At 35.0% G+C, this 12,710-nt stretch overlaps 1 long non-coding RNA gene across 1 annotated transcript in view; it reads right to left on the minus strand.

Annotated features, from left to right (window-relative positions):
• The window catches only part of LOC134480982 (uncharacterized), a 123,167-nt gene that overhangs the window by 87,636 nt on the left and 22,821 nt on the right, over positions 1 to 12,710 (minus strand). Inside the window, exon 2 of the long non-coding RNA XR_010056094.1 lies at positions 1,882 to 2,109. This is a non-coding gene — a long non-coding RNA (uncharacterized LOC134480982). The remainder of the gene's footprint in view (positions 1 to 1,881; positions 2,110 to 12,710) is intronic.

Consider the following 12,710-nt stretch of genomic DNA (forward strand, 5'->3'; position numbering starts at 1 on the left):
CTCACACTCAAACATTAGGTGGAGCTTGACGAGTCTTATGGAAGATTTGGAGAAAGGATTGAGGAACCTGAAGAGGTCAGGAACTCCATAGGAAGACCAAAAAATTAAATACTAGCAAAACAAAAAGAAATTAAACTGAGAAAGTTAGTCAGAGGATAGCAGTAAATCTTTTTCATGGATAGATTTCTAATAGTACGATGCTTGCTAATATGACATGTCTTTTGTTGTAATTCAATTGGCTGTGTTCTGTACTGGAAAGTAGACTAGGAGTAAAGGCTGAAAACAGCCTTTGCCTGACTCATTTGGAAGCTGCCTTCACAGTTGCAGACACTGTCACACAAACTTTCTATCCCTAAAGGGAATAACAAAGCTACAGACTTACCTCAGCTATATATTTTAGAATTTAGAGATCAAAGCAAGCGGTTTCAGGAATGCTTTCTTTAAATGAATGATTTAAAAATCATTTTGACTTTTCTTTGTTGGTTAATCACATCAGTAAGAACTGTTAAATGTTATTAATTAAAGTGAATTTATTGAGTACTTATCAGATTAAAATGGTGTGAGCTACACGGGGGGGGGGGCGGTGGCGGGGGAGGCTGATTTCAAAACAAGCTGCTAAGGAACGTATGTAAATACTGTTTAGGAAGTGCTGGGAAGTGAGAGCTGAGACTGTTTAATTTAGATCTTCATGGTCAGAAAAAGCAAAGCAGAAGGACAGGCAGATGGGCATAACAAACAAAAACATGTTTTCAAAATGGGAAAGCACATAAATGAAATGCAGGAAAAAAAAGGCTAGTGTGTCTTCATTCTGAAACAATTAAAATCTGCAGATAACTGAAGGCTTACCATTTAAGCATCATTTCCTTTTAACCCCCTCATCTGTAAATTTCTCTTGGCTTAATTCTTTTTAATGACATTTATACTTCCATTCCTACATGAAATGGGACATGTTTGGTGTTTTCAGATTCCTAAAATGTTTAATATTTAAATCCGGTGAAATGATCCTATTCTTTTGAATATTTTCCATGCTTTATAGTGGCCACATTTAGAATCTTTTTTCTCGTACTTTGGACTTTGCAGTACATTATAATTATGAGTCACTGTCCTGGGCAATAGCACAGCAAATTTTCTTTTCCCTGATTTTAACTTTTACCTTGGGTATCAGTCCTTCTGTGTCTCTCCCTCAACTCTAGTCACCTCAGCCTTAAGTAACCTCCATTTGACTGAAAACTTTTGCAAGTTCAACTTGGAGAGAGTGCACAGGTCTACAGTTTTGCTATTTGTGTGTCTAGCTTATTTCACTTCACATGATGAAAAAATATTTTCCCTTCCCACTTATGTTTTAACAAATGTCAGGATTTTATTCTTTTCTGAGCCTAAACACTTTTTTCTATTATGCACATGTTCTATGTGTTCTAGTTTTATTTTTGGTCCTGTAATAAAATAAAATTAGTAAATGTGACTTAGGCAATAAGGTTCACCTTAGGTTAAACTTCCAGGCTATAGTCCATCATTTCAAGGAAGTTACAGTGACAGGGGTTAAAAGCAGTTAGTCATATCAAAACCACTATCAAGATTTGGGGAGAAATAAACTCAAAATGCTTCCTTGCTTGCTTTCCAATGCTCAGCTAACTTTCCTTACATTTACACAGCCCAAGAACTCCTGCCTAAGGCATGGTAATGTCAAAAAGGGGCTGGGTCTTTCCATACTATTACCTTAGTTTCTCACACAAATGTCCATAGGCTGTAGAGGAATTTTAATCCAACAACATGGCTGCTCTGGCCAGGAATCCTATCCAAAGACCTTCTGGATTGTGAGACCTAGCTGAAATACAGACATACCTTTAACATCAGGAGACATGTAGATAACTGAAGGCTTACCATTTAAGCATCATTTCCTTTTAACCCCTCATCTGTAAATTTCTCTTGGCTCAGTATATCTTTGAGTTCATAGCAGCATGGTATTGACCAAATTTCAGGTAAAGGAAAACTTGGGTCCAGGCATAGCAGTAGAATACTTTAATTCCAGCACACAGGAGACAGGCATGCAGATCTCTGAGTTCTGTTCAGTTAGTTGAGTTCAATTCTGTTCAATTCCTGCAGTTGAACCTAGAAAATGAAAAGTTGCCAGAAGATTAAAACACATTGTCAGAGTTAGTTTCAGGACAAGCAGAGCAATACAGTAAGTATCTGAGAAAAGTCAGATTGAATTAGTTATCATAAGAACAGTTTGACCCAGAACAGCAGATTTAAACCAGGCAACCAGAATACTAGAAGGGTTGACATCATTTAGTAGTCAGTTTCTGAGAGGACAATTACATCAGGGGAAAGAATGTTGACAGTCCTTCCCTGAGACTCTTCCTAGGTGACACAGGTTGTGTCAAGGAGACAGCTGGAGCTCACCATTACACCCTACTTGTTTACTTACTCCTCATGGTATTGGCAATCATAAATTCAAATTCGAAGGGTATCATTTTTATTGCTACAATCAAGAGCTTAATACTGAAAAACAGCATATTTACCATCAAACATTGATTCTCAAACTTTAAATTACATAAATTTGTTTTACATAATTAAAGACTCTACTCAGGCAATAATTATTGTCAGGATTAACACGTGACCCATGGTAGGCAGAGAAATTACACTGTATTATTTTGACTATTGTCAAAGTAAAAACAGCTAGCAGTACTAAACTGATACAGTGTTTCAGGGTATATTTTTAGCAACTATACTTCTTCAATGTTAGAAATAAAACTTTTTGCCTTCTGATATCCATCTGTGCCCAGACCAGGAGCTGTCCCAGATCTCTCAGACCTAAAACTTGCCTGCAGGGAGCTGCTGGGAGCACTCTCACTCCAAAGATCACAAAAGATCACAGGCCCACAGGAGAGACAAGCTCAAGTCAGAGACAGCAAGGTGAACTAACATCAGAAATAACCAGATGACAAGAGCAGCAGAAATCAAGACTACACGGCATCATCAGAACCCAGAACTCCTACCACAGCAAATACTGAAATCCCAGCACACTGGAATAGCCAGATTATCATCTCATGATGATGATAAAGGAGTTTAAGGACATAAATAACTCCCTAAAAGAAATTCAAGAGAATACAGGTAAAACAAAATAAAAAAGAAGCCCTTAAAGAGGAAACAAAAAAATCGCATAAAGGATTATAGGAAAACACAATCAAACAGGTGAAGGAATTGAACAAAACCATCCAGGACCTAAAAATGGAAATAAAAATGAGAAAATCAAAAAGAGGGACAACTCTGGAGATAGAAAACATAGGAAAGAGATCAGGAGTCCTCAATGTAAGCATCACCAACAGAATAAAAGAGATTGAAGAGAGAATTTCAGGAGTAAAAGATTCCATAGAAAACATTGACACAATAGTCAAAGACAATGCAAAAAGCAAAAAGCTCCTAATCCAAAACATCTAGGTAATCCAGGACACAATGAGAAGACCAAACTAGAGAATAATAGGTATAAAAGAGAAAGAAGATTCCCAAATTAAAGGGCCAGTAAATATCTTCAACAAAACTATAGAAGAAAACTAGTCTAGCATAAAGAAAGACATGTTCATAATCATACAAGAAGCCAACAGAATTCCAAATAAATTGGATCAGAAAAGAAATTCTTCCTGTCACATAATAGTCAAAACACCAAATGCACTAAACGAAGGTAGAATATTAAAAGCAGTAAAGGAAAAAAGTCAAGTAACATATAAAGGCAGATCTATTAGAATTACACCAGACTTCTCAACACAGACTATGAAAACTAGAAGATACTGGGCAAATATCATACAGACACTAAGTGAAAACAAATGACAGCCCACACTACTATATCCAGCAAAACTCTCAATTATCAGAAATTGTGAAAGCAAGATATTCCATAACAAGATCAAATTTACATAATATCTTTCAACAAATCAAGCCTTACAAAGGATAATAAATGGAAAACACAAGGAGGGAAACTACATGCTAGAAAAAGCAAGAAAGTAATCTTCTTGTAACAAACCCAAAAGAATAGAAACACAAATATACTTCCACCTCTAACAACAAAAGTAACAGGAAATAATAACCATTTCTTAATATCTTTTAACAAAAATGGACTCAATTCCCCAATAAAAAGACTTACTACCAGACTGTATATTTAAACAGGACCCAGCATTTTGCTGCATATAGGAAGTTCACCTCAGGGACAAAGACAGACACTACTTAAGAATAAAAAGCTGGGAAAAAATTTCCAAGCAAATGGTCCAAAGAAACAAGCTAGAGTAGCTTTTCTGACATTACATTAAATAGACTTTCAACCAGAAGTTACCAAAAAAATAAATAAATAAGGAGGACACTGCACACTCATCAAAGGAAAAATATACCAAGAAGAACTCTCATTTTTGAACATCTATGCTTCAAATGCAAGGGGACCCATATTCATTAAAAAAACCTACTAAAGATCAAAACATGCAATGGACCACACACAATAATAGTAGGAGACTTCAACATGTTCTCATCAATGGACAGATCATGGAAACAGAAAATAAATGGAAAGACAGTAAAACTAGCAGAAATTATGAACCAATTGCATTTAACAGATGACTATAGAACATTTCATCCTAAAACAAAAGAATATACCTTCTTCTCATTACCTCATAGGACCTTCTCAAAAAATTAGCATATAATTTGTCATAAAACAGTCCTCAAAAGATACAAGGAGAATGAAGTAATCCCATGCATTCTATGAGATCACCATGGACTAAGGCTAGCGTTCAATAACAACAAAAACAGCACAAAACCCACATACATAGGGAAACTGAGCAATACTCTACTCAATAACAACTTAGTCAAAAAGAAGTAAAGAAAGAAATTAAAACCTTTATAGAATTCAATGAAAATTAAGGCACTACATACCGAAACATATGGGATACAATGAAAACAGTGATATGAGGAACACTCATAGTACTCAATGCCTCCAAAAAGAATTTGGAATCAGCATACACTAATAGCTTGACAGCACCCTGAAAGCGCTAAAAAAAAAAAAAGAAGCAAATTCACCCAAGGGGAGTATAAGGCATGAAATAATCAAACGCAGAGCTGAAATCAATCAACTAGAAAAAGGAGAACTATACAAACAATCAAAAAAACCAGGAGCTGGTTCTTTGAGAAAATCAAGAAGATGGATAAAACCTTGGCCAGACTAACCAGAGGGCACAGAGAGAGAATTCAAATTAACAAAATCAGAAATGAAAAGGGAGACATAAAAACAGAATCTGAGGAAATCAAAAAATCATCAGATTCTACTACAAAAGACTATATTCAACAGAACTGGAATATCTGGATGAAATGGAAAATTTTCTAGACAAATATCAGGTACCAAACTTAAATCAGGGTTAGATAAACTATCTATACAGTCCCATAACCCCTAAAGAAATAGAAGCATTTAATAAAATCTCCCAACCAAGAAAATCCAGAACCGAATGGGTTTAGTGCAGAATTCTATCAAACTGTCAAAGAAGACATAATACCAATACTCTTCAAACTATTCCATTATAAGGTGGAATAAGAAGGAACACTGCCCAATTTATTCTTTGAAACCACAATTACACTTATACCGAAACCACACAAAGACCTTACAAAGAAAGAGAACTTCAGACCAAATTTCCTCATGAATATCAATGTAAAAACACTTCATAAAATTCTCAGAAACTAAATCCAAGAAATCACAACAATCATATACCATGATCAAAAAGGTTTCATCACAGGGATGCAAGGATGGTTCAATAAAAAAAAAATCAATGTAATCCACTATATGAACAAACTCAAGAGAAAAATAATCATTTCATTTGATGCTGAGAAAGCTTTGACAAAATTCAATACCCTTCATGTTAAATGATATGGAAAGATCAGGAATTCAAGGCCCATACATAAACATAGTAAAAACAATATATAGCAAACCAGTAGCCAACATCATATTAAATGGACAGAAACTTGGAGCAATCCCACTAAAATCAGGGACTACACAAGGCTGCCTGCTCTCTCCCTACTTAATCAATATAGCACTTGAAGTCCTAGCAAGAGCAATCACACAACAAACGGAAGTCAAAGGGATACAAATTGGAAAGGAAGAAGTCAAAATATCACTATTTGCAGATGATATGATAGTATACTTAAGTGACCCCAAAAGTTCCACTAGAGAACTACTAAGTGGCTGGATATAAAATTAACTCAAACAAATAAGTAGCCTTCCTCTACTCAAAGGACTAACAGGCTGAGAAAGAAATTAGGGAAATGACACACTTCATAAAAGCCAAAAATAATATAAAATACTGTTGTGTGACTCTAACCAAGCAAGTGAAAGATCTGTATTGCAAGAACTTCAGGTGTCTGAAGAAAGAAATTGAAGAAGGTCTCAAAAGATGCCCCATGCTCAGGAATTGGAAGGATTATTATAGTAAAAATCTTGCTGAAAGCAATCTACAGATTCAATGCAATCCCCATCAAAATTGTGACTCTAATTCTCATAGAATTAGAAAGAGCAATTTCCAGATTCATTCGGAATAACAAAAAATCCAGGATAGCAAAAACTATTCTCACAATAAAAGAACTTCTGTGAGAATCAACATCCCTGACCTCAGGTTGTGTTACAGAGGAATCGTGATAAACACTGCATAGTGTTGGTACAGAAACAGGCAGGTAGCTCAATGGACTAGAACTGAAGACCCAGAAATGAACTCACATCCTATGTTCATTTAATCTTTGACAAAGAAGCTAAAAATGGAAAAAAGACAGCATTTTTAATGAATGACACTGTTTCAACTGGAGGTCAGCATGTCAAAAATGCAAATTGACCTCTTGTACAACGCTCAAGTCCAAGTGAATCAAAGACGTCCACATAAAACCAGATATACTGAAACTAATAGAAGAGAAGGTGGGGAAGAGCCTTGAACACTTAGGCATAGGGGAAATTTTCTTGAACTAAACAGGAACCAATGGGTTATGCTGTAAGATCTAAAAATAGGACCATATAAAATTGCAGAGACTCTATAAGGCAAAGAACACAGTCAATAGGAGAAAACCGCAATCAACTGATCATGAAAATATCTTTATGAATCCTATATCCATTAAAGGGTTAATATCTAATATATTCTGAGTAAAACTCAAGAAATTATGCTCCAGAGAATCAAATAATCCCCTTAAAAATGGGATACAGAGCTTAATAACGAATTCTCAACAGAGGAATACTGAATCGCTGAGAAGCAGCTAAGAAATGTTCAACATCATTAGTCATCAGGGAAATGCAAATCTAAACAATGCTGAGATATCACCTTTTACCAGTTGAATGGCTAAAAACAAAAACACAGGTGACAGTAGAAGAGATGCTGGTGAGGATGTGGAGAAACAGGTACACTCTACCACTGTTAGTGGGATTGCAAACTCGTATAACCACTGTGGAAATCAGTATGGCAGTTCTTCAGCAAATTGGACATTGCACTACCTGAGGTTCCAGCTATACCACTCCTGGGAATACACCCAAAAGGTGCTCCAACATATTACAAGTACACATGCTGTACTATGTTCATAGCAGCCTTAAGTATAATAGCCAGAAGTTGAAATACCCACGTGTGTTTCAAAAGAGAAATGGATACAGAATTGTGGTACATTTACATAATGGAGTACTACTCAGCTATTAAAAACAATGACTACATGAAATTTATAGGCAAATGGATGGAACTAGCAATGTTGAGTTTGGAGTGGGTGGGTGTGAATGGAAGCATTCTCATAAAAGCAGTGAAATGGAAATACACTAAATATCCAAGAAAAATTAAATTATTGAAAAGAAGAAATTCAAATTTTCTTCACTATCAATAATTAGTATATGTGTACATTTTCATAGAATATGTCACACATGAAATCCATGCACATACTTTCTCTAGATCATTGTTCAATATGTAAGTTTGTAAACCCTGTATTATTGATTTGTCAATAAATATTTCCTGCTCACACTCATGTATCTACATCTCAGGAGTTCTTTTGATTTGCAGAGTATTGAAGTGATAGGAGTTACACTTGTCAATTATGGCAATAAGTCCAGCTTAGTTTTTCATCAACTAGGAATTATTTTATAACTTAGCTTAATATTAAATGTAGAAAGATAAAATAAAAGCTGCTGACTTGTCCATGTTATTAGTTACTGTATACATATATATATATACATGTATATATATACATACATACATACATATATATATATATATATATATATATATATATATATCCAGGAGAGTGATAGCTGGGTCCTCCGGTAGTGAGATGTCCAATTTTCTGAGGAACCCCCAAACTGATTTCCAGAGAGGATGTACCAGTTTGCAATCCCACCAACAATGAAGGAGTATTCTTCTTTCTCCACATCCTTGCCAGCATCTGTTGTCACCTGAGTTCTTAGCAGTTCTGACTGGTGTTAGGTGGAATCTCAGAGTTGTTTTGATTTACATTTCTCTGATGACTAAGGATGTTGAGCATTTCTTTAGGTGTTTCTCAGCCATTTGATATTCCTCAGCTGAGAATTCTTTAAATTTTGGAAGTAATTGGTAGACCAGTAGCTTGCCTATACTGTACAAATGCAGGTTTTTAAATGAGGCAGAAACAGGAAGTGGAAATAAGTACCATCAATGTTAGATGTATAAATATTACTGAAAAACTAACTATGTAAAATTTCCAAGAAGATCACAGTTTAAACAATATTTGAAAATGTTGCAATTATTATAGTTAGCAAGTATTTGCCAGTCATCAGGCACTTAAGACATTTACCATAGTACGAGAAAAATTTTACAGTATAATACAAAAAAACTAAGTACAGAATTCTACTGAGGTTCTTAAGTCTGTAAATTTTAGATCATGGTTCCAGCATGGTCATTTTCTAAATAGTTTGCCTATGACATACAGATGGTTCAGTTTTCATTGTATTCATACTTCCTAGAAAAATGCCTACTTAATTTATTGGTCTTTGATTCACTTAGAAGGAGAGCTCCTGTTACTTTCTGGTTGTTTCTTTCAATGTGGAAAGTCAAGAGAAGCAAATTTGTGTGAACCTCGTAAATTATTTAAAGGAATTAAGATTTAGGCCTGATCTATAATGAAGACACAAGAACAAGTGAAGTTTAACCATGTTTTAAGTTGTTTGGGAGGGAACTGAGAGAGCTACAGGTGAGTTACATTCCTGTGACCTTCAACATTGCGGTGTCTCACATAAGTGCTTTCTCCCTACTCTGAACTGGTCAAGTGCCATGAAATGAAAGAATAGACGTGAGCTAATATATGACCCTTTGGTTAATGAACATTCAGATCCCTCAAGGCCTGGAACAAATTTGACAGTTGTCAAAGTGCTGTGCTTTTTAAATCCTATTAACTGACATCATAACTTCCCCCTGACTTTAATACCATTATTGGAGACTTTTCTGCCAAGACATTATTCATTGGTAATCAGAATTTGGAGGATTACTTCCCTAGAGAATATTTCTCAGTGAATAGTTGGCTGAGTGATATGAAAATAATCAGTCAAGGTCATTTTCAAATTACAACATAGAGCTGTTCACGCTGATGTCAGCTCTTCTGATGACAAGAGAAAAGTTAAGTGCCATCACTTTTACCAAGATTGTTTCTGTTAATTATTGTGTATGATTTTAAGGTCCACATTTGACTGTATTTTTAAATTTTAAAATAGAAAACATTAATATGTACAACTTTAAATTCTGACATAACAATTCATGTACATGTACGTGTGACTAATCTGACAAAAGCACCATATTGTATTTTATGTCTTCATTAATGTATACCTTAAATTTTTAAATTTATTACAATCAGAAAACCAAAATATAACAACTGCATATCTTCATTAACAGACAGTAACAGTACATTTTGAAATAGTTATATGTTTATATGAAGTTGAACAAATTTTTAAAAAATTTACACATCTTGTATATGAGATTAACTTTGGTTTATCCTGAGATACAAAACCACTCTAGACATTGAAGATTTATAGGTTATTCACATTGAAATTTTGTTTTCTACTCTATGTGTAGATTTGTACATAAACAACAGTATAGGTTTATTCACCTAATTTAATTTTATAAATATAGTAAGTCTTAAAGATAAAAGTATTATTTTTAAATAAACACACATGGAATATTATTGGTTATAGTTGGTGATTTTATACCTAATTAGATGTTGGAACGTTTGCTTTTTACGTTATTTTTAAAATGTAAATATGTATGCCAAGTTGTCCTGGAATTCAATCTCTTATTACCTTTCATAAAAAACCTACTAGAACATAACTTAAAAGTTCTGTCTTGTTTGCATTCTCCCTTAATACTCTAAAAATTTATACATATATTTTTTCCAACAACATAATTATATCTTTGCTATAAGAATATCTCAAAACTTTTTCCTTGGGGTTGTTCATCTCCTATTGCTAAAACTGTGGTGCTAAAGATTAAGGTGGAAACTCTTTAGGTTTTCACTTGGTTGTTTACTCGTGTCTACCCTGCTGAGATTCATTGATTCTAGATTATATAAAGTAAGTAGTTAGGATGAGCAATGAAGAACTTGCATAATTCCAGAGTTACTAGGTTTCACTTTTAAGAACATTCCCAGAAAATCTAAACCATATCTATCGTTTGTTAGCCATCTTTCTTCTCACTTGTGACTGTGATGTAGAGAGTTTAGAACAGTAAATATATGAGTGTTATGACTCAAATCAGCTAGAACTACAATGAACTTGTGAACTTTTGATGGCATAATTTTTTCTACTTATTTATCATTCATTCATTCATTCATTCATTCATTCATTCATTTATTCATTTATTTTGCATCCTGATTGCTGCCCCTGCTCCTGGTCTTCCCATCACACAATCCCTCCTACATCTCCTCTCTCTTTCTGCTCTAAGAGGGTGGGAGCCCCTGACCCTATCATATAGAGCCTCTGAAAGGCTAGGAGCATCCTCTCCCACTGAGGCCAGATAAGGCAGCTCAGTTAGGAGAAACGGATCCACAGACAGGCAACAGGTTAAGGGACATGCCGCACTCTAATTGTTGGGGGGACCCACATGAAGACTGAGCTATTCATTGGCTACATATATGCCGGGCCCTTGGTGCAGCCCATGTATGCTCATTGGCTGGTGCTTCAGCCTCTGAGAGCACCTAAGGCTCAGGTTGGTTGATAATGTTGGTCTTCCTATGGAGTTCCTATCCCTTTTGGGACTCTCAATCATTCCTTCAACTGTCGCTTAAGAGCTGTGAAGCTGTGTGTCTCTGGATTTGTTTTAGTCAGCTGCTGAGTGGAGCCTCTCAGAGGACAGTTATGCTAGACTTCTTTCTGTCGGCAAGCATACAGAGTTTCCTTAATAGTGTCAGGGATTGAGCCAGCCATTGGTTGGCCATTCCCCAGTCTCTGCTCCGTCTTTGTCCCTATATTTTTATTAGATAGGACAAATGGTGGGTCAAAAGCTTCTTGAGCATCAATAGTAATTGCAGCGATAAACACACCTTACACATGTGCATGCATATACATAATGTACATAAATAATACACATAATAAATTAATTGCATTATTTATATGTTATACATATATTTATAGGTAATATATAGAGAAGGAAAATACATAGGCAAGATGATATTCTCTTCTGCAAATACTGTCTAAATAAGGAACACAGCTCTTGGTGCTTAATATTCTGTCACATATCCACAATACCTTCTCATCCTTCAGTAATTCTAACAAAACTATTACTAAGTAAAATGTTACTGAAGCATGGGAGCTCTGTTTCAATGAAAAAAATATATGCTCTTTTCTCTTCCATAAAGGATGACAAATATATATATAAGAGGATTTAGAACACTGAGCTAGAAAGATGACTCAGCAGTTAAGAGTGCTTACTGCTCTTGCAGAGGACTGGGTTCAATTCCTAGCACACATTTGGTGGCTCACCCTTGACAATATCTCCTGTTCTCAGGGATCTGATGATTTCTTCTGGCTTCAGGGAACACCTCCATGCATATGGTGTACACATTCCTTCAAGATCACTTACATACAAACACAAAAGGACACACTTTAAAAGAATATTTAGAAAACATATTAATAAAGAAACATCTTTTTCAGTAGGTCTAGGAAATTGTAAAGTATTACTGATAAGAAGCCTGTGTAGTGCCTGAGTGAATAAGTGAGTAAGAACTCCTGCTTTTCTTGCAAATGACCCAGTTTCAGTCACTAATATGCACGTTAGGTGACTCACAGACGCCTGAACTCCAGCACCTGAGTGTTGGCTTCTACAGTGTCTTCAAGTGCACACACTGGCTTTCAAACATACATTCACACACAATTTTAAAACTAAAATAATTAGAAATATTTAAGAGTTGTTATTTGGACAAGAATAATATTCTGGTATTTTCAGTTTTTCATATCAGTGGGGTCATAAGGTCAAAAGAAGTCTCAAAATGTTTATGGTATATTGATAAGAGTTTCAAAACAGCAACAAAGTAAGAAACTCAAATATTCCTACAACTAATAGCGGGTCATCAAAATAAATTGAAGAAAAACCTGAAAGAATTAAGTCCAGTGATAAAATATTAGGTAATAATACTTACTGGGAAAATTCTTAATATGGATACACCAAAACATATCATATGACTAGGAGGTAATAAACTGATTTTGGTACACA

This window comes from Rattus norvegicus, chromosome 11 (genome assembly GCF_036323735.1).
Source record: "Rattus norvegicus strain BN/NHsdMcwi chromosome 11, GRCr8, whole genome shotgun sequence".
Classification (NCBI taxonomy): domain Eukaryota; kingdom Metazoa; phylum Chordata; class Mammalia; order Rodentia; family Muridae; genus Rattus; species Rattus norvegicus.